Genomic DNA, 22,872 nt, shown 5'->3' on the forward strand with positions numbered 1-22,872 from the left:
GGGGGTGTCATGTACACGGGGAATGGAGGGAAGGATATCGCAGGTAGACAAAAGAACCCTAAAAATCTGCGGAATAAAAGGGGGGGGGGGCGTGAGACAATGTCTGGAGATGGCCCAGATTGTGCTCTGGAAGAAATGAGCAGCTGCAGACAGACGGCTAAAAATACGGGATTACACAAAGTGCCGGAAAGCTGCGGAACCTCCCCCCACCTCTACAAACAAACAACACCGACCCATACCCTAATATACTCTGTGGGTACCCGCTCCTCTTCCGCCTACCCCGCTGCCTCCGATGGGATTGTGCTGCACTGTGCACACGGTGGAATTCCCGTTCCAGATGCTTCTACCGCGGAAATCCCAATGTCTGCGGAAAGAATAGACATTTTTATGCCTTCTGCGGATTTTGCTTGGAAATGCGCCGTCTCACAGCACTCGCCGGAACTTTTAAATGTGCGGAATGTCCGCCGGTGTTTTACCGGCCGGACATTCCACACATTTTACGCCGTGTGAAGACGGCTTTAGAAAGAAAAACATGAGCATGTTTCTCTCCTGAAATACTCTGTGCTACTGGGGATACCCCCTCCTCTGCCATCTTCCCTATTGCCTCCATTCCCGTCCTCCCATTGCCCTTCTTACTATTACATGGATTGGTTGCAGGACCGTCATACTCCTCTCTCCATACTCTCCTGTGATCTGCCACCTGTCCTATATAAAGACATCATATTGCCTATAATACTCAGTGCTGCTGGGGATACCCCTTCCTCTGCCATCTTCCCTATTGCCTCCATTCCCGTCCTCCCATTGCCCTTCTTACTATTACATGGATTGGTTGCAGGACCGTCATACTCCTCTCTCCATACTCTCCTGTGATCTGCCACCTGTCCTATATAAAGACATCATATTGCCTATAATACCCTGTGCTGCTGGGGATACCCCCTCCTCTGCCATCTACCCTATTGCCTCCATTCCCGTCCTCCCATTGCCCTTCTTACTATTACATGGATTGGTTGCAGGACAGTCATACTCCTCTCTCCATACTCTCCTGTGATCTGCCACCTGTCCTATATAAAGACATAATATTTCCTATAATACCCTGTGCTGCTGGGGATACCCCCTCCTCTGCCATCTACCCTATTGCCTCCATTCCCGTCCTCCCTTCTTTATATCACATGGATTGGTTGCAGGACCGTCATACTCCTCTCTCCATACTCTCCTGTGATCTGCCACCTGTCCTATATAAAGACATCATATTGCCTATAATACTCAGTGCTGCTGGGGATACCCCCTCCTCTGCCATCTTCCCTATTGCCTCCATACCCGTCCTCCCAATTGCCCTTCTTACTATGACATGGATTGGCTGCAGGACCGTCATACTCCTTTTTCCATGCTCTCCTGTGATCTGCCACCTGTCCTATATAAAGACATCATATTGCCTATAATACTCAGTGCTGCTGGGGATACCCCCTTCTCTGCCATCTTCCCTATTGCCTCCATTCCCGTCCTCCCATTGCTCTTCTTACTATGACATGGATTGGTTGCAGGACCGTCATACTCCTCTCTCCATACTCTCCTGTGATCTGCCACCTGTCCTATATAAAGACATCATATTGCCTATAATACCCTGTGCTGCTGGGGATACCCCCTTCTCTGCCATCTTCCCTATTGCCTCCATTCCCGTCCTCCCATTGCCTTTCTTACTATGACATGGATTGGTTGCAGGACCGTCATACTCCTCTCTCCATACTCTCCTGTGATCTGCCACCTGTCCTATATAAAGACATCATATTGCCTATAATACCCTGTGCTGCTGGGGATACCCCCTTCTCTGCCATCTTCCCTATTGCCTCCATTCCCGTCCTCCCATTGCCCTTCTTACTATGACATGGATTGGTTGCAGGATCATCACAATCCTCTCCCCATACCCTCCTGGGACCTATCTGACACAATGACACCTCCTTAAATATTCTGTACTTCCCAGTATCTAAGGAAACTTTAACACGAGAATATTTTGTATGTGTATAATAAAGCTTTATTAAAAAATATTTTTGCAGAATGTATCGTAATATTAATCTCAGGAGCTATTCCTATTGTTGTATAGAAGTGGCAGGTGTTTGAATGTGCTGCCTTCACCCATTGAAGTCTATAGAGCAGTGTGTCCCAACCGGTGTCCGGGCATGCTGGGAGATGTAGTCTTGCAATAGTATACTGTATAATACTGATGATAATATTTTGTTATATTATAATATTATATTAATATAGACTGGGTTTACATGTTGGAATATCTAAGGGGTGAATCAGGTGTGGTTTTCCACCAAAAGAGTGATCGAGTTCATTCTTTTGGCAGATGAATTTAAAGGGGCGCTCCACTGGCCAACGTTCGGAACTAAATGTTCAGTTTTCTTCTAAAATCCTCTGTGCTGCTGGGGAGCCTGCTCCAATCAGTAGAATATGTCTGTGGTCTAATGCCTATCATAGGAGAGAACAGGTTATCAACCATATTCTCAGATCATTACAAGATCAATGTACAATTTCTATATCTATGTTAATTCTTGATTGCAGATTCAGACTACACAAGGTTTGTTTTAAAGTTGGGTACTCAACAGTGACCTCACCAGCAGAATAGTGAGTGCAGCTCTGCAGTATAATACAGGATATAACTCAGGATCAGTACAGGATAAGTAATGTAATGTATGTACACAGTGACCTCACCAGCAGAATAGTGAGTGCAGCTCTGGAGTATAATACAGGATATAACTCAGGATCAGTACAGGATAAGTAATGTAATGTATGTACACAGTGACCTCACCAGCAGAATAGTGAGTACAGCTCTGGAGTATAATACAGGATATAACTCAGGATCAGTACAGGATAAGTAATGTAATGTATGTACACAGTGACCTCACCAGCAGAATAGTGAGTACAGCTCTGGGGTATAATACAGGATATAACTCAGGATCAGTACAGGATAAGTAATGTAATGTATGTAACCAGTGACCTCACCAGCAGAATAGTGAGTACAGCTATGGAGTATAATACACAATATAACTCAGGATCAGTACAGGATAAGTAATGTAATGTATGTACACAGTGACCCCACCAGCAGAATAGTGAGTACAGCTCTGGAGTATAATACCGGATATAACTCAGGATCAGTACAGGATAAGTAATGTAATGTATGTACACAGTGACCTCACCAGCAGAATAGTGAGTACAGCTCTGGAGTATAATACAGGATATAACTCAGGATCAGTACAGGATAAGTAATGTAATGTATGTACACAGTGACCTCACCAGCAGAATAGTGAGTGCAGCTCTGGAGTATAATACAGGATATAACTCAGGATCAGTACAGGATAAGTAATGTAATGTATGTACAGAGTGACCCCACCAGCAAAATAGTGAGTACAGCTCTGGAGTATAATACAGGATATAACTCAGGGTCAGTACAGGATAAGTAATGTAATGTATGTACACAGTGACCTCACCAGCAGAATAGTGAGTGCAGCTCTGGAGTATAATACAGGATATAACTCAGGATCAGTACAGGATAAGTAATGTAATGTATGTACAGAGTGACCCCACCAGCAAAATAGTGAGTACAGCTCTGGAATATAATACAGGATATAACTCAGGATCAGTACAGGATAAGTAATGTAATGTATGTACACAGTGACCTCACCAGCAGAATAGTGAGTGCAGCTCTGGAGTATAATACAGGATATAACTCAGGATCAGTACAGGATAAGTAATGTAATGTATGTACAGAGTGACCCCACCAGCAAAATAGTGAGTACAGCTCTGGAATATAATACAGGATATAACTCAGGATCAGTACAGGATAAGTAATGTAATGTATGTACACAGTAACCCCACCAGCAGAATTGTGAGTACAGCTCTGGAGTATAATACAGGATATAACTCAGGATCAGTACAGGATAAGTAATGTATGTACACAGTGACCCCACCAGCAGAATAGTGAGTACAGCTCTGGAGTATAATACAGGATATAACTCAGGATCAGTACAGGATAAGTAATGTAATGTATGTACACAGTGACCTCACCAGCAGAATAGTGAGTGCAGCTCTGGAGTATAATACAGGATATAACTCAGGATCAGTACAGGATAAGTAATGTAATGTATGTACACAGTGACCTCACCAGCAGAATAGTGAGTGCAGCTCTGGAGTATAATACAGGATATAACTCAGGATCAGTACAGGATAAGTAATGTAATGTATGTACAGAGTGACCCCACCAGCAAAATAGTGAGTACAGCTCTGGAGTATAATACAGGATATAACTCAGGGTCAGTACAGGATAAGTAATGTAATGTATGTACACAGTGACCTCACCAGCAGAATAGTGAGTGCAGCTCTGGAGTATAATACAGGATATAACTCAGGATCAGTACAGGATAAGTAATGTAATGTATGTACACAGTGACCCACCAGCAGAATAGTGAGTACAGCTCTGGAGTATAATACAGGATATAACTCAGGATCAGTACAGGATAAGTAATGTATGTACACAGTGACCCACCAGCAGAATAGTGAGTACAGCTCTGGAGTATAATACAGGATATAACTCAGGATCAGTACAGGATAAGTAATGTAATGTATGTACAGAGTGACCCCACCAGCAAAATAGTGAGTACAGCTCTGGAATATAATACAGGATATAACTCAGGATCAGTACAGGATAAGTAATGTAATGTATGTACACAGTGACCTCACCAGCAGAATAGTGAGTGCAGCTCTGGAGTATAATACAGGATATAACTCAGGATCAGTACAGGATAAGTAATGTAATGTATGTACAGAGTGACCCCACCAGCAAAATAGTGAGTACAGCTCTGGAATATAATACAGGATATAACTCAGGATCAGTACAGGATAAGTAATGTAATGTATGTACAGAGTGACCCCACCAGCAGAATAGTGAGTACAGCTCTGGAGTATAATACAGGATATAACTCAGGGTCAGTACAGGATAAGTAATGTAATGTATGTACACAGTGATCTCACCAGCAGAATAGTGAGTGCAGCTCTGGAGTATAATACAGGATAAGGTATGGAATGTATGTAAAGTAATTCAGTTATTTATGTAGATTAGTTCTATGTGTAAATTGTGTTTAAAGGGGGACATAACCTTTAGAGGGTTTGTACCACATTTGGCATTAATAAACTATCCACAACATAGTAGGTAATAAAAGTGATCGCTCGTGGGCCTGAATCTAGGACTTCCACCTATCACTACAATGGGGTCCTGAGCACAGTTAGGAGATTTGTACTGGGGGAATAGTCATGTTCTCTACCTCTCCATTCAGTGCTTATGGGGCCGGCAGATAGTTTGGGTCATGTGAATGACAATATGAGGGCGTGCAGTCAGTCACTGGCTATCCTTCACACTGTCGAAGCTTTTGAACTTTGTAACACTAACAGGACCGACCGTGTACTCTGTGGTCTAAAAAATGAGACACTTGCAAAATATTGGGGAAGTGGTGATGGTATGATGAGTAGTGAGGACACGGCAGTGTGAATGACCACCTGACCCCACCAAAGGAAACAATATAAATAGACGTTCTATGTTCAGACACTGTATGTCCCCCGTGAAGAGGCTCTTAAAGGGGTGAAACATTTATAGGGCCGCTCAACAATCTCCCAAACTGAAGCAAATTATGACATAAGGGGGTGTTTAGCTGCTGGAAACCCCTCACTCACTCTGCAGTAAAGCCACAATATTTTTATCATGATGCCCACCATTCTGTCCACCACTACAGATTCCACCGTTCACATGGGCGGATTACCTGCGGAATTTCCGCAACATATTTGCTGCGGAAAATCCGCCGTGGATTTTGCTACCATTGACTTCTATGGGTCCAATCTGCTAATCTGCCTCTATTGCAGATTTTCTGCTGACCCATTGAAGTCAATGGTAGCAAAATCCACTGCGGATTTTCTGCAGTAAATACGCTGCGGAAATTCCACAGGTAATCCGCCCGTGTGAACGTAACCTAAGTCCACATGACGGAACATTTGACCAGAGATTCCTAGGGCGGCCATTGCTGACAGTAGTAGGCGCATTTCCGTCCCCGTAGACAGCAATGCATTTCTGAGCGAATTCACGGAAAGAATACGATTTAGGAATTTGAATTCTTGAAGTTTCAGAGTAGCAGCATTGAAAAGAACATTCCGTGCCGAAATTCCATTGTGTCAACGCGGCCTATGAATGAACATGTTCATTCTTTTGGCAGCACTCTGCGCAGGATGCAATGCCGCAATGATGACGGTAACGGTCCACGTGGTCCTAGCGCCTGCCGCACTTAGAATCTCAGCCCGGAATTTGTTCAGGCATAAATTCTCAGTGTGAACATACCCTAAAATGCCCAGAAGGTAAATAAATGTACAATAGGGAAATATATATATATACTTCCAGATAAATTATTACTATTATTAAAGGGGTACTCTGCTGCTAGACATCATATACCCTATCCTTCGGATGTCTGATGGCATGGGTACCACTGCTGGGGCCCCCACGATCTCCCACAGTGCCCAGCATTTCAAACAAACACCTGGGACACCCCATAGACATGAATGTAGGGGGCGTGGCATGGTGTCACGTCTAGAGGGGGGCGCGGCCGTAACGTCACAATCACAGTTTCCTTTCAGAAACTAACCTCTCCCTGTTCCTCCACTTCTGGTAGCTGACACAAGTCCTGACACTGCTCTGCATCAGAATGTTGTCTGCAGTGGTCCAGGGACAGAAGGGAAGCAAAAGATTAGGGAGAGATGAGTATGTGGTGGTCTGTAAAAAGGGAGGATCTGGAATCTGTAAATATTCGGGTCATGTCTGAGGTTTGTAACCAGCTAAAGTCTGGTTTGGGATTTGTAGGCATCATAGTTTAGTCTGTTGTGTATACATTTTACAGGGTCTGGTCTGGTCTCTGTTTATTTAGGGGGTCTGATCTGGGATCTGTATATTTAGAGGGTCTAGGATCTGTATAGTTAGGGGGTCCAGTCTGGGATCTGTATATTTAGGGAGTCTAATCGGGGATCTGTATATTTAGGGGGTCTGGTCTGGGATCTGTATATTTAGGAAGTCTGGTCTGGGATTGCTATATTTAGGAAGTCTGGTCTGTGATCTCTATATTTAGGGGTCTGTATATCTGGGACATATTTAGGGGGTCTGGTCTCGCTTCTGTATATTTAGGGAGTCTGGTCTGGGATCTGTATATTTAGGGGGTCTGTATATCTGGGATCTATATATTTAGGGGTCTGGTCTGGGATCTGTATATTTAGGGAGTCTGGTCTGGGATCTGTATATTTAGGGAGTCTGTATATCTGGGATCTCTATATTTAGCGGGTCTAGTCTCGCATCTGTATATTAAGGGACTCTGGGATCTGTATATTTAGGGGGTCTGGTCTAGGATCTGTATATTTAGGGGTCTGTAATCTGTATATTTAGGGAGTCTGGCCTGGGATCTGTATATTTAGGGGGTCTGGTTTGAGATCTCTATATTTAGGGGGTCTAGTCTCGCATCTGTATATTAAGGGACTCTGGGATCTGTATATTTAGGGGGTCTGGTCTGGGACCTGTATATTTAGGGGTCTGGTTTGGGATCTGTATATTTAGGGGTCTGGTTTGGGATCTGTATATTTAGGGGGTCTGGTTTGGGATCTGTATATTTAGGGGGTCTGGTTTGGGATCTGTATATTTAGGCGGTCTGGTGTGGGATCTGTAAATTTAGGGGGTCTGGTCTGGGATCTGTATATTTAGGGGGGTCTGGTCTGGGATATGTATATTTGGGGGTCTGGTTTGGGATCTGTATATTCAGGGTGTCTCAGATGTGTATATGTACTGGGTCAGGTCTAGGATCTGTATATTTAGAAGGTCTGGTCTAGGGTCTGTATTTATTTATGGGGTTTTTTCATTTGTGATTCAAATGTTGTAATGTTGGGGCGTGTGCTAATAAAAAGGTCAGGACAGAAAATCCAAAAATCTTGTACAGCGTTCCTTTACCTATCTTTGGAATCGCCCTTATGTACCATCTCGAAAGTTGGCCATTATCATATTTACTTGGGGGCACTATATGATTCAGTAAAGACCACTGATATACACTCTTAAAACATTTCCCGATCTCATCTATTAGCTCTTTGTTCCTCACGATCAATACTAACTGCGGCGGGCACCAGATAAAACGTAGACCTCCTTCTCGGATCACGATTGGTGCCCATACCTTATATGGGCACAATCCAGGGTCTACTGAAGGACCTCAGGGTTGTCTATCCATATATTTAGGCACGTCTTAAAAACTGCCTGTATATTTAGTGATACAAACATTCATATTTCTATATTTATTTATATTTAAGTTATTGTACAAAAAAAAAAAATCATAAAAAAAAAATAAAAAATCTATAAAAAATAATGGTTTAAAATGTGCAAATGTCATATCTGGTATATTTGATTTATAACCGTAACAACTTAAGTAAAATAAAGTTGTAAAATCGTTGTACAAAAGACAATACAAACAGTAGAACATTTTTCTTTTATAGTTTGTTTATTTTTTGTTTGTTACTTACAAATGTTTTTCATGCTTTTTTGACTGGACTGATAACCATCAAAGGTTGTCCTTCACGGTTGTCTCTTTCGCCGAATAGGCCTGACTGGTACGGGCAGGCAAGGAGTTAAGTGCAATGCTCTTGAGGTTGAACAGAAATCAGCGAGTGACAGAGTGCTGTGACAGAGTTATACAAGGACAGACAGTGGGCCCCCTCCCTCCTCACTGCAGGTCTCCTTCCCCCTCCTCCTCTTCCTCCTCCTCTTGTCTCCTCTTCCCTTTCAGCTTTGTTCCAAGTCTCTTTTCTTCTGCTTTACCTGCATCTCCATGTTTCAATGACCCCCCCACCACCACCACCTTCATTAGTAGCCCCATAGTAGCCGCCTTCCTTGCCCCAAACTCCTTTCTATAGTGCCGTACTCTCTCCGCCTCACCCCTCCCACTCCTGCTATATTTAGCTACACTTTGTCCTAGAAAGATCCTGTCTGGCTATTCCCAGCTGGGCCCGGCATCTTCTCGAGCTTTGTTCTGGTCGCCCATCCTGGGAATTCCACTTGCAAAATCTCTCACTTGCAACAGAGCAGTTGCGTCGTCTCGGATCCGTAAGCTGCAGAGCATCGTGCTGCAGAGCACTGTGCCTTTAATTCAACTTGTGTGCCGCAAAAAACGCCCAATGTTTCCTGCAAAGTTGCCTGTCGTGAAACCCTCCCATGCTGTATATTATTCTAGCTAATAGGCAATACTTTCTCTCCGCAGTCTACTGCTTCCATGATCCCAGCCACGCTGGAGCAGCGACCTCCCACAGATACATCCGCCATCAGACCATTCCTATCATCCTGTTTTTTCTCTTGCAGATATTGCCACTCTGCAGAGCATCGCACCTATAGAGAACTAAAGTGTTCTGCAGAGCCTTCTTCCTGGCTCGGCACTTGGAGAAGTCCACTTATTGTGGTGGAATGTGTTTTTTCCTTGTGTTTTGTTTTCTATTTTGGAATATTTTTGCTCTTTTTTATGCTTTTTTTGTTAATTTGAATTAAGTTAAAATGACACAGTGGGAAATATAAGTTGTCCTAACGTCAGCAGCAGAGATGGAGGCTTAGCTTTATGATTTATAATTTTTCTTTATGTTATCTTTCACATGTTGAACATAGATCTTCTAGGTATGTTGTCTATGTGCCAGGTATCCCGGGGGCATCGAAAAAGGTGCCAGCCAACACTGGTAAAAAGGTGCCAGGTTGAATACTGTGCAGATAAGTCGACAAATCTCTGTTATTTCCTAAAGCAAAAGCTTCATCTTTATTCAGGGAATTGTCAGATATGCAGTTGTCTAATATATGGCCGCCCCATGCCAGCCCCTCTATATTTGGTGTAAGTCCTGTAACAGTATTAGAATATAGAATTGTTGTAGATGCAGTTTTGTAATATCGAGAAAGTCCAGATTTTTTTATTGGATCATACAGATGTTTTGTACCTGTATACATGCTGGATGATCTATAGTGAAATAGGCGGAATATTTCCATATGATGGTGACAGGCATGTCTTAAGTTGGCCATATACATTAAACTCTGGCAAATTTTGGTAAGATCGATAGACCATTTATTGTCTACGGGCCTCTGTCGACATCCAATGAATAAAATGCAACATGCAAAATCTGGCAGGGTCATTCACCCCTCTCCCCATTCAGAGTGCGTGCTTTGGGAGATCGGGATGTTGACTGGTTTTAATCATAGTAATGGCAGCTTCTCAATGATTGACGTCAAAACTAAACGTTTAACATCGAAAAGGAACCATTTACGTCTGATCCAATTCTTAACCCAGTATTGCCATATGTACAGGAAGAGTATGGGAGCAGAAGTCCATGCAAGTTACGAGTTGCGTACAAGCTGGATGCTATGGCAGATCTTCTGTCAGCCATTTTTGATAATTTTTCTGAAATGTATATTACATTTATTTCATTTACTTTACATACAAGTCCTTCCATTGTAGTATGGCATACACTATTGCAGCACATTATATATCATAGAATGGATTCAATTTGGTAATTGCGAGAAACACCAGTTGGAAAATATGTCTCAATAGCAGCAGGAATGTATTAAAAATGGTAAGGCATAGTCACAATGTCTAACTCAAGTCAAGTGGCCTGCCACCAAGGGTTACAAACCCTCTACCCCTAGTAGTCCGATAGTTAAGACTTTGCCAAACAGTGTCTCCAATGTGACGATTGAATGAAAACCATTGTGAAACTGATAGCCGCCTACTTCAGATGAGCAAACTCGAATGAAACTATTAAAGTTAGTTTTTTTGCATAGGTTACAATGGGACTTTTTATCCTTTAGGTTTAGGACCTCGCGCCCCCCCTCTTTTTCATAGTCCTCTTCTTCATACATTGGGTATGTTTCTGTGTCTCTTGCAGTCGCTCTTGTCTTTGTGTCCCCCTTTTCTCCCTCTTACCTCTCCCCTCCCCCCATGTCTCTCTCTCTTCTTCCCTCCCCCCATCCTCTCTCCCTCCCTGCGGCTCTGCACTGGATGAGGAGATGGAATTTTTCGCCTTGGCGTTGAGCCAGCGCTGCCTCTCCAAGCAAAGAGAAGAGAACGAGGGAGAGATAGAAGAGAGGGGAAGAAGCAAGGGGGGGGGGCATGCAGAGGAGAGAGGCTGGGAAGGGGTCGTCAGGGTGAAATGATAAAAGGGGGAGAGATGTGACAGAGACGCAATAGGGGACATGATTGAAATTGAAGGATATTTCCATACAAAATACAAGGATGCAATCAGCGTAAGAGGACGATTAAGAAAAATCATCGCTTAATGCCAGTTTTATGTTTAGAGACGAGAAGCTTGGCTAGGCCATCAGTCTGGGTACAGCAGAATAGCAAAAAGATGGAACTTTTTTTGAAAACCCAGGTGAGACCTGTTCTAAAGCCCAGGTTACTACTATTAACAAGGTATAGCTAAAAGGGACGCAGAGGTAGCAGTTGCATCTGGGCCTGGTTTCTAAGCGCACCCAATGACCCCTCTGATTCCAAAGAAGATATCAGCATTATAAATGGCACATTGTAGGTGGGGGCTCTGTTACAGGTGTTGCATTTGGAACCGCAGCTAGCCATTGTGTTGCTTCATCAGCAGTGAAGAATGAAGCTTACAATAAGTATCAGATTAGGTTTCCACGACCATGACCACACCTTTTTTGCCAGTAAAAGCACCTGTTTAGTAATCAGTGCCCACTTTGACTTGATATGTGTGGGCAGCCTTATTCCAAATGGATTTAACTATTAAAAACAATTAAAAAAAAATTACTCCTTCATCCCACTCTCCCAAAAAATGGTTGTCCTTGGGATTCCCTCAGTTTTTTTTTTTTTTTTGAAAATGTATGTTCAGCCATAATCCTAAAAGACCAAATACACATAAAATACTTGACTGAACGTCTTATGCATATAGGGGCTTCCCAACTCTGCACCGATAGAGTGATCTCATGGGATTCTCCACCATAAGGTGATTTTGGTACGTACCTGGCAGGCAGTAATGGACATGCTTAGGAAGGATCTGCGCTTGTCTTGGGGCTAAATGGCTATGTCATGAGATTACCATAACAGCTTAGCTAAGCAGAGCGTTCATATGTATAGAAAGATCGGGAGAGATAACTGACGGGCAAACAAGCATTCGGTGACAACTATCCCAAGTGTATAAGTTATCTTATAGGAATCTGTCCGCTCCATATCAAGCTCAGACAGATACCTAATGGGAAACAAAATACATACAACTTGTTTTTTTAGCTGAAGAAAAGTTATTTAATCATGTTTTTGTTTTTTTCGTGCTCATGGTCATAGAGGTGGTGCTGAGCTGCACCATACACTCCATTGCCCTCCCGCCATTGCTTCCTGTATGGCTTCCGGCACTGAGCCCTGTACATCAAACTGTCAAGGCAAGAAGGGGTGGAGGAGGGAGAAGGTGTGCATGCTGCAGCTCAGCAACTCCTTTTTGATGTAAGCTCTGAGCATGATCTAGAGCTGGCAGATTCCTACTAAGCAACATCCAGTCAGGGTTGCTAGGGAGTACTTATACAGGTTGTCACTCTGCTGCTTTTAAAATTCAAAAAGGCAGCCCTGTTGCATGTCTTTGGACATATAGTAATGGAAGGGTTATCTCTTTGTGATTGGCTGTCAGGAAGACCTGAGAGAGGGAGAGAGGAGTTCTCTCCAGTAACCAGGTGACTGAAAAAGCAGCCCTATGTCAGACAGCTACTTTGTATCCATGAGTTGATGTTTTTGATGAGTAAACATATGGGCAAAGTTATTAAAGATATAGATGAAGTAGTCAATTAGTTCATGTGTGAAGATTTCTGATTATGGCAGATATTATTGGCAACAAAGGGGGAGTTGGTTGGGACCCCCACCAATCTGCAGAAAGAAAGGGACCTGGGACTTAGCAGTGAGACTTTCATTGGTTGGAAACTTCTGTTGGTTTAGTGGTAGTATCAGGAACGCCCGATACACCTCCAATGTCACAATCTGTAGGAATGCTATTTAATTGTTAATGTCCCAAAATTGGAGCAGATCGATTGATAAATTCACTGCATAACATGGTGAGGAGCGGAGCATGGAAATGGCATGGAAGTCACATGATCTTACCTAAACGTAACAGGATAGCAAATAAATATTTTGTTTGTAGCACCAGTCCAAGACTAGAAAACCCCTTTTTAAGTCAGGTAAAGTAATGATCAAAGGCGATGCAATTATTTATTTTTTTTTACATTTTTCATAAAATTGTTGTCCCGAAAAGCTGGTAATGAACTTGGCTCTTTCAAGGAGTAATATATCTGTCTTGTTTTTTGAAATAAATTATTTTGATAACAAAGAGTTAATCCAGACTGTTGTCATGACAGCCATCTTGAATTAACCCATGCGTAAAGCATTTTCTCTGTAATCCCTCCTTTGGAGACTCAAAATGGCTTCTCGGGAACCTGCTTTTCCTCATTGAGATTCTAAGTTCACATTAGATGGAAGCAGGTTCTGTGAAAAGCTGGGATTAAATAAGAGACTGAACGGCGGTGACGGTGACACTTCATAGAGCTGCGGCAGAATCGGAGAACTTATGAGAACATTCACATTACCGCATATTACCCTGCTGTGCAGGAAACTCGTGCCTTTGACTTTTTTTATGGGGAAAGCGAATAGATGACAGGAAGAGGGTGTAAAGGACGGGCAGAATTTCCACCCTTTATCAGTTGATAACACCGACATGTTAAATCTGTCTATACGGGACGATGTTGTCCAGGGGTGAAAGGAAAATTATCTTGTAAAAGTCTCTTCCCAGTGTGAACATCAGGTTTGTAAAATGACCAAAAATGACAGACAATAGGAAGAGAAAACCATTACCTAAATAAATAGAAAATTGAGTCCCCCGTTTTCTGTCACGTTGTCCGAAATGCTTGTTTCTTAGTCTTACGTATTTGTTTCTAGGAAATATGTATAACAACCAATATGGCCTCTATTATTGTTTTCATAAGTTTCAAACTTGAGTTTTCCATTCCTGGATGGGCTAGGTATGTGCTGATATCCATCAGTAGTTGTTCTGCATATCTCCATAGGCTTGCCGTTTGGGAATTTTGGAAAGCTTCGTGGCAACTTCTATTACCAATGTAAGGACACCTTTTTGAATGGCACTTAGCTTTCTCAGTCAAAGTACCAATAAACCTTTACTAGCTGTTGGCAACGTTTGGTTGGCCAACAGTTGTTTCTCCCAATCGCTTGATACATAAGAATGTTGGCTTAGCAATCTGTCATGTCTGATCTTTTCCTGCCTCCATCATCTGTCATAATAGAGTTCGAAGGGCCCCCATAAACATTAGATGGTTGGCTGGTCCTGCTGACAATGGTGGTTTTGGTTGACTTTTTAATAAGGGACCTCCACTGCAGAGTCCGTTCCAGAGACAACTTATGGAGCTGGACGGTCCATATCATAAAGGACACCGACAGGTCCCATTGATTTTGAAAAGAGTCCGTTGTCTGGTGTCCGTTGTTTTGCATTAGTTGAGCGGAGAAAAAATTAGACATGCAGTAATTTTTAACCCCGCTCAACTCCTGTCGTTTTCATGGAATCTGTGAACAGAGCTTCCTAAATAGAACTCCAATGCAGATTTGAACGAGCCCAAATGTGTAGGGGGGTGGTAACAGACTAGACATCACAGGTGCTTCAAGCTGTTATAGGGCCTCCACAAAATATGACTTTTATAATGCTAGTGTACTCTTATCTAGCTAAATGGCTGTGGGGTCCTTCAAGGGCCCTGGAGTGACTTCTATTCCTTAAAATTTATTCTTCTGAGTAATACACAAATAAACAGGCCCATTAAAGGTAATGAGGTTGGTACTAATATAGAATCACTGTAGCAGGCACTATTAGAGAGGTACTTTGGCTGGTACTATTATAATAAGGGTAATGAGGCAGGTATGTACTGTTATAGGAGCAACATTTTTATAGGGGATATGTAGCAAGAGGTATTATAACTTTATCTTAAACCCACAATTTTATGGGCACTGTAGCAGAACACTATAACGGAGGGGACTTGGGATAGACACTATTATAATTTCCAAGAACCAGGTATTATGTTACAGGACAATAACATGGCTGCATTTAGGATGATATGGTGCTATTATTTAAAAGGAAGAGTTGACACTATTGAGTAAATATTAAAGGGTAATTTTCCTTGACAGAATTAGGGTAGGTCCATACATGGTCAAGCTTTCTGCCACCAACCTACTAAACGTTTTGTTGCAAAATCTACATGTTTAAAACAAACAAAAGATAGAAGGCAAAATTGTACCCTACTATAGTTACATAAATACAGAAGAGAACTTCAAGGGGTTGTATACACCATCAAAAAAACAGAAATATACCCCCAGAAAAATTAAACACAAATATGCTGTAGAATCAATATGTCTTCATTGGATAAATGACTTCCATTTAACCCCCCCCCCCCCCCCCCCCCCCGATAAACCACACAAACACAATATCAAAATGACAATCACAACGCTGCACACAGGACTGCATTCAGAGTCTTCAGATCCTTTCACCTTTTTCACATTTTGTTATATTGGAAAACTGTGGTAAAACAAAAGAGAAATTTTGTTTCCCCATCATTCCGCCCCCAATACCCCATAATGACAAAGTGATAAAAGAAGGCTAGAGATCTTTGCTAATGTATTGAAAAAGAAAAACAAAAGTCTTGCAGTGACATAAGTATTCATACCCTTTGCTCGGGACTTAGTTGAAGCCCCTGTGACAGCCTCCAGTCTTCAAGGGGATGAGGCCACAAGGTTCAGAGCTCTGACTGGGCCACTCAAGACATTCACAGAGTTGTCCCCAAGCCACTCATGTGTTGTCTTGTCTGGGTGCTTAGGGCCACTGGGCCAAAGGTTCACCTTTCAACAATATTATCATTAAGAATATAGCTGTACTTTGCTCCATTTAGCTTTCCCCCAATCTGGACCAGTCTCCCTGTCCCCACAGCATGATGCTGCCCCCACCATGCTTCACTGTAGGGATGTTATTGGGCAGGTGATGGGCAGTGCCTGGTTTCCCCCAGACATGATGCTGCCCCCACCATGATCACTGTAGGGATGGTATTGGGCAGGTGATGGGCAGTGCCTGGTTTCCCCCAGACATGATGCTGCCCCCACCAAGGCCTGGAACTGAGTGTTTGCAAGTTCCCACCGTCCATGGAGATGGACAGTCTTTAGTAGAGACTCAAAAGCTCCACATAGTCCACATAGAGATACAAGAAATTCGACTCAAGGGCCCGCTGGGCCGCAACCAACCTGGAAGGAGGTAGGAAACCAACTCCAAGGGAAGTACAAAACCAGAAAGAGGGTTATCCCTGCAGGGAAACAAGAATGTAAGGGGAACGGCAAGAGAAGCCCAGTCAGAGAATCTACTGATTCAAGAGAAGATGGTGAGAAAATGACCGAGAAAACTGCACAAGCCTACAGAAGGCAAGCACAGAAAAAGGAAGAGACTAGAAACAACTGGAGAAAAGTAAGAGAGATGGAAAACCGGCTCCAGAGAGGCCTGTTGCACAAGAGCGATGACCGGAACCGAAAAACTTCAGGCTCCAAAAACCACTGTCTAAGAGGTACTCTGCGAGCCCCCTGGAGGAAGAGCGGATGCAGAGAGGAAGACAGAGCCTGAACAGCCTGAAACCCTGTTCAAGGATAAGGTGAAGTAGACCAGAAGAGCGGATCCCAGGAATACATGGACCCCGGAAGAGAGAAGAAAGTAAAGACGGCCACACAAGGAGCCGAACGCCCGGGAAAGGAGCATCCAGGAACACAGGAACTGAAGGCGACACAGGACTCTCCTGGAAGTCCCACACCTGTAGGGGGAGCAAACCCAATACAAGGAGACCCTCCAGCACACCCAGAAATAAGTGATGGTGGCTAGACTTTCTGTCGCTGAGCTACACAGAAGCGCACAAACTCCCCATGCAGTGGAGAAAGTCTGGCTGTGGGAGCCGCTGTAGAAAATGAAAATGGGGGAAGCCACGCTGCAAAAGTGGGCAAAGTCACAGGCATAGCTGGCGAAATGCCCGTCTGATTGCTCCCAGGAAAACAAGGTACCCTCTAGGTGCTGGCAGGTGTCGATAGGGGTATAACAGCACAGCTAGGTGCGCTGTGTCCCTAGATACATGTGGGAGGGCAGGGAGGCGTAGGAGCCATGGATAGTATCCCTGCCATCCTGGAGAGAGGGGAAGGCTGAGGAGCCATGGATTGTATGCCCGTCGCCCTGCAGAGGGTCCATAGGATACTCCGGGTCACTTCTTCGGACACTGTACACCACGAGTGGGGTATCGGAACTCCAGCAGTGGTCATGTGATAAGTGACCGGCGGCGAAGGAACCATGCAGACCACTGGCTGGCTTACTGGTATAGGGTCCATAGTATAAACCGGGTCACTCCTTCGGATGCCTCGCACTGGTAGTGGGGTAACGGAATTCCAGCTGCGGATGTGGCAGCCAAGAGGAGTGACAGGCTGTAGAGGAAATGATGCATTCAGGCCATGCCCACGCAGGGTGCAAGGGCCATTGTACACACAGGGACAATCCCCCAGAAATCCCCACTAGTCGTAAAGTACGGGAAAAAATGTCAGCAGGCACGGCTACATGAGATAGGAGACCTGAGGGGGAAGGAGGTGGGGCGTTGGGGCGCTGGTAGGTGTCCCAGTGCCCCCCTCCCCGGGAAGAAAAAGGCTGCACGGGGCTTTGCAGGTGACCTACCGTAAGGTACAGAACTATGAAGGGGCCCCCAACTTGCCCTAGAAAGGCAATGGTCAGTTGAGGCACCCCATCGGAACTCGGTCCGTGTAGAAAGGGACCGGCAAATAGCCGCAGGTGCGGCAGACGTGATGTGGCAACAGTTTGTAAGGCAAAGGCCCCATTTTTTATGTATACCCGGATATCTCCAGGGGATCAGGCGTCCTTGGTAAGGACCCGCCACATCAGATCATAATTACCCCACGGAAGGAAGATGCCTAAGGATAGGGGTCTGATGAGACTGCACGCATGCAGTACAGATAGTTGCCACCAGAGGGAGCTCCTTGGTGAGAATCAAACCAAGAGCTGAGGAGATACATATTACAAACCACCAGAGGGCGTTGTAGTATCTCTGCTGGAATATATATATATATATATATAGATAGATAGATAGATAGATAGATAGATAGATATATGGGACATACCAAAGCAGTCCCCTCAGGAGAGGGGATGCAATGACCCCCGGTTCCCGCCGGCAGGAGAGGGGAAGGGGGCGGAGCCAGCTGGCTACCCCCCTCCCCCAACCAAGGAGCCCCGTCCAACCCGGGAAGGAAACACTAAAATAGAAACCACGGTGTGGGAGAGGGGATGGGAGACGGAGATAAGTCTGCTCCCCCTCAACCAAGGAGCCCCTGTCGACCTGGAAAAAGAATACAAAAAGAGAACCCGCGATGCGGGAGACGGAAGGAGGGCAGAGCTATGTGACCACCCCTAGCCTTGATGGCTGACAGCTGGGTAGGAGGAGACTGATAACTCCTCGGTCCCGTGCTGCAGGAGAAGGACGGGGTTTGGAGCGATGCTCCAATACTCTGGCCCGTGATGGTCCCTGGCTATGTAACCGCTGGAAGGAGGGGAGCAGGGCTGGGAAAAGAAACTGCCCCAATCCCCGCTGCTAGAAGTGCACCTAAGCGCCTGCGGGGAAGAAGAAATAATAATAAAAAAACTGGTCTGGAGAGCACCAGACCTGTGTCTTGCCTCCTACTGACACTAGCAAAACTGATTACCTTACTTCCAGTGGGCGCGTATATCCTGCCAGGGAGGAGACGACTTTTTTTACTAGTGTCAGCGCCTCCTAGTGGCAGGAGCATATACCCATCAGTATAGTTGTCCCCCAATGAAGAGCGACCGAGAAATAGTCTTTTTTTGGGGTGATCTTCTCAAAGAAAAAGTTGTTCAGCGTCCATAATCATAACGTCTATCATGTGCCAAATTACTGGATCCCACCATTGGACCCCCCCCCTCCCCCACTCATTGTCTGCAGCATGGCCCTTAATTATTCCTAGTCCTCAAAATGACCCCCCCCCCTCTCCTTTCTTGTCCTCAGAGGAGCATCTTTCTTAGAATGTCTTCCCCCTCCTTCTTAGGCCTCAGAACAGCTCCCCTCTCATTACTAGTCCTCAGCATGGCTCCCCTCTCACTGTTAGTCCTTAGCATGGCTCCTCTCTCATTACTAGTCCTCAGCATGGCTCCCCTCTCATTACTAGTCCTCAGCATGGCTCCCCTCTCACTGTTAGTCCTTAGCATGGCTCCTCTCTCATTACTAGTCCTCAGCATGACTCCCCTCTCATTCCTAGTCCTCAGCATGGCTCCCCTCTCACTGTTAGTCCTTAGCATGGCTCCTCTCTCATTACTAGTCCTCAGCATGGCTCCCCTCTCATTCCTAGTCCTCAGCATGGCTCCCCTCTCACTGTTAGTCCTTAGCATGGCTCCTCTCTCATTACTAGTCCTCAGCATGGCTCCCCTCTCATTCCTAGTCCTCAGCATGGCTCCCCTCTCATTCCTAGTCCTCAGAGCAGCTCCCCTCTCATTCCTAGTCCTCAGCATGGCTCCCCTCTCATTCCTAGTCCTCAGAGCAGCTCCCCACTCATTCCTATTCCTCAGAGCAGTTCCTCTTGTTTTTAGTCCTCAGAATGTCTTCACTCCCCTTCCTAGCCCTTACAATAGTTCCCCTTTCCATCCCAGTCCTCATTATGGCTCCTCTCATTTCTAGTTGTCAAACCTCTTATTTCTGGTCTCCAGGGTGACAGTCTAACGCTTCCCCCCTCTATTCCTATGAAATTTGGTGGGGGTAAAAAAAAAAAGCTTCTCTTCCTGCTTTCTGCTCCAATGATAGGGTGCATTGCTGTCTGTATCTTTCCCTTGATGTCCCTTTCAAGTCTCCTCTTCCGGCATGGATTGGTCTGGTGACATGGCACAGGAAAGATCTGTATCCAGATGATTCACAGCCCGTTAACCTACAATCTGTGGTCTTTTTAAACAGGTTGTTATTGAAAAATCTTTTTTCTGGGCTAAAGGGGTTCGTCCACTTATAGAAGGGCAGCTACCATATACTTTAATGGGAGGAACATCAGTAAAAGTCATGATGGGGAGGTGTCTTCTCAAAAAGGTGATATTTTGTGATGTTTTACTGTACCTTTACCGCAGGTAAATATTTACACAGAAAATTTCTGAAATTTAGGAAACATCATCCACCAGTAACAGGTTAGAGTCCACTTTCTACTATACTACTACTATAAAAGTATAGGACTGAGGATATCCATCAAGCTTGTTGAGACTCTTCCCACAAACATTATACTTACTGTAAGCTGCGAGGTCTCGACTTCCTCCGCGATTCTTATGGCGCTATGTTACCATAATGATGATTTAGCCTAGATAAGTAATGTGCATTTATCATATTGCTTAATGCATTTAGCTTTAATCCACTGCAGTCAAAGGTCCGGAAGTGCGTCCTAATGGATGTAATGAGGTTGCAGATTCTTTATATTAAACCTCACTTGAAAATATTACAAAGTATTATTCAGAAGGATTCCTACGACCCTGGTGATATCTGGTTGTGGTTTACATGGAAGCTGGTGGGTTTCTTCCACCATAGGTGATGAAGTAAAGAGTGACTTCTAGGGTTTTTCTTCCTGTACATCACCAGTAATGGTGTGATTGGTGGAATCTTCATACTGGGAACACCTCCCGTTTTCCTATTTCCAGGGATGTGGACATGATGGAACTTAGAAGGTCAAGAAGAATTCCGTCATTCTATTGTAGTGTGAGGAAGCAGTAAAAAAGGTTGGGGCGCTCTCTCGTGGGTGATGGGGGCGTGGTAGGATTGTCAGAAACCACTGCACTCTAGGTGGTGTGATGTCCCGCTGAGGTTATCAACGGTGACAGCACCTCACCTGGCGAGAGTGTAGTGGAAGGTAGTAGCGGCAGTTGTGCTGCTCGAGACCCCTGTCCGTAACCGTGAGGGGGTACGGAAATAATGAAACCACGAAAAGGAGAGGAAAAAAACGGGGGTTCTAAACGAGCGCTACTGCTGGAATAAAAGGATTTGGAAAGCCAATAAAGCACAGGAGAGTTTATTATGGTTTAGAGCAAAAGGACAACGCGTTTCGGCACCAGCATTCTTCAGGTCCATAAAACAAATAATTTTGGCGTCCTGAAGCCTGTGTTGTGCTGTGATGGCGTGCCTGTGTACTGTTGCCATGTAGACTTTTTGTGGTCCCAAATCCCCATTCACCATCAAATCTACTTCTTATATGGCTGTTATGTCACATGGGGACATATATATCTAATAAAGGACGCCATGACATTATAGCTCCTGAAATGAGAGAGGACATGGGACTATAAAAGACGGAGTAACCAAATACATTAGAATAAATATAACCATAAAGAAAATATGACATGTGAAGGCTAGGGATGAGCAAATCAATTCTGAATGAATTCTCCAAATATGAATTTATTGGGATTAGGTTTGGCAAAATCGCATACAGTGGAATGAACTCCTGTCAAATGCCAAACGAGTAGGATTGAACCATTAATATGAATTAAAATCATCACAAAATAGCCTGGCCATATACTCACACTTACCTGTGCTATCACATTCCTGTCCACTTACCTCAGAATAACCAGCAATCCTGAAGGGTTAGGAGAATTAACAGAACTCAACTCCAAGAATGGGGGGGGGGGGGTCACATGGAGTCATTTATCCAATGATCTATCTACCTGTTACCGGGCAGAGGATAAAATCTTCCCTGGTAACTCAGTCACATGGGTCAAATGACCTTGACCCAATCAGATGTTGTTGTCAGCTGAAATCACAATATACCCACATTTCGGCGGGAAAACCAGAGACATTTTGGTGGGAAAATTCCTGCAAAAACAAAAGTGGTGATTATAACCCTATGCGGATCCTGCAGAAGGGAATAGCAGGGTTGGAACATAGTATTTTGGTCGGTATTTTTAGGCAAAAGCAGGAGTGGGCCCAAAACACTGAAAAAGGTACAAATCTTTCTATTATAGTTTTTCCTTGTGTCTGTTCCACATAAAATAATAACCAAAATACTGTTTGTGAACTCCGCCAATACCTCACTAGTGCAGCCTGGTAGATTCTGGCGACATGTTCCTGTCAAAGCGCTGTTATCTGCTGCCATGTCTATGACTTGTCATAGATGGACTCTATGACAGGACCCAATGGACCTCATTATAAGTCAGATGGGCTCATGGGGCGCCTTAGTAGTGACTTATTTTCTGGATCTAACATGGCCATCATGGTTCCTAGTTTTTTCACAGATTTGTGTCATTATTTCTTAATCCAAAGATTAACCATCTTGTGTTTGACCATACTGAGGAAGGCATGAACACCCCCAAAACCCGTTTAGAGAATTTTTATTGTTTTTATCAATAAGCTCCCATCTTTCTGAAATATAAGAAAGATCTTCAGAGGAAGTTACCTTTTATGAGTCTGCAGCACCTGCTATAAAGGAGTGATTATTTTTTTTTTTTCTTGTCATTTGGGGTTATAGATCTTAAATGGTCACGCTGCAGTTTTTCATATAAAAGCTAAGTTTTTCCCATTCTGGCTCAACAATTCAATATCACGTTGTTTTCTAGGTTTATATAATTCTTTATTAACTAAATATGTTTAAGATCTCTGCTTGCTGCAGGTGAATAGCAAACCTTGTCTACTTTCAGTAGACATGCGGCGAAATTTCCGAGCGGAATCCGGCGGAAAAGTTCAGCTGG

This window comes from Hyla sarda, chromosome 10, assembly GCF_029499605.1.
Source record: "Hyla sarda isolate aHylSar1 chromosome 10, aHylSar1.hap1, whole genome shotgun sequence".
Classification (NCBI taxonomy): Eukaryota; Metazoa; Chordata; class Amphibia; order Anura; family Hylidae; genus Hyla; species Hyla sarda.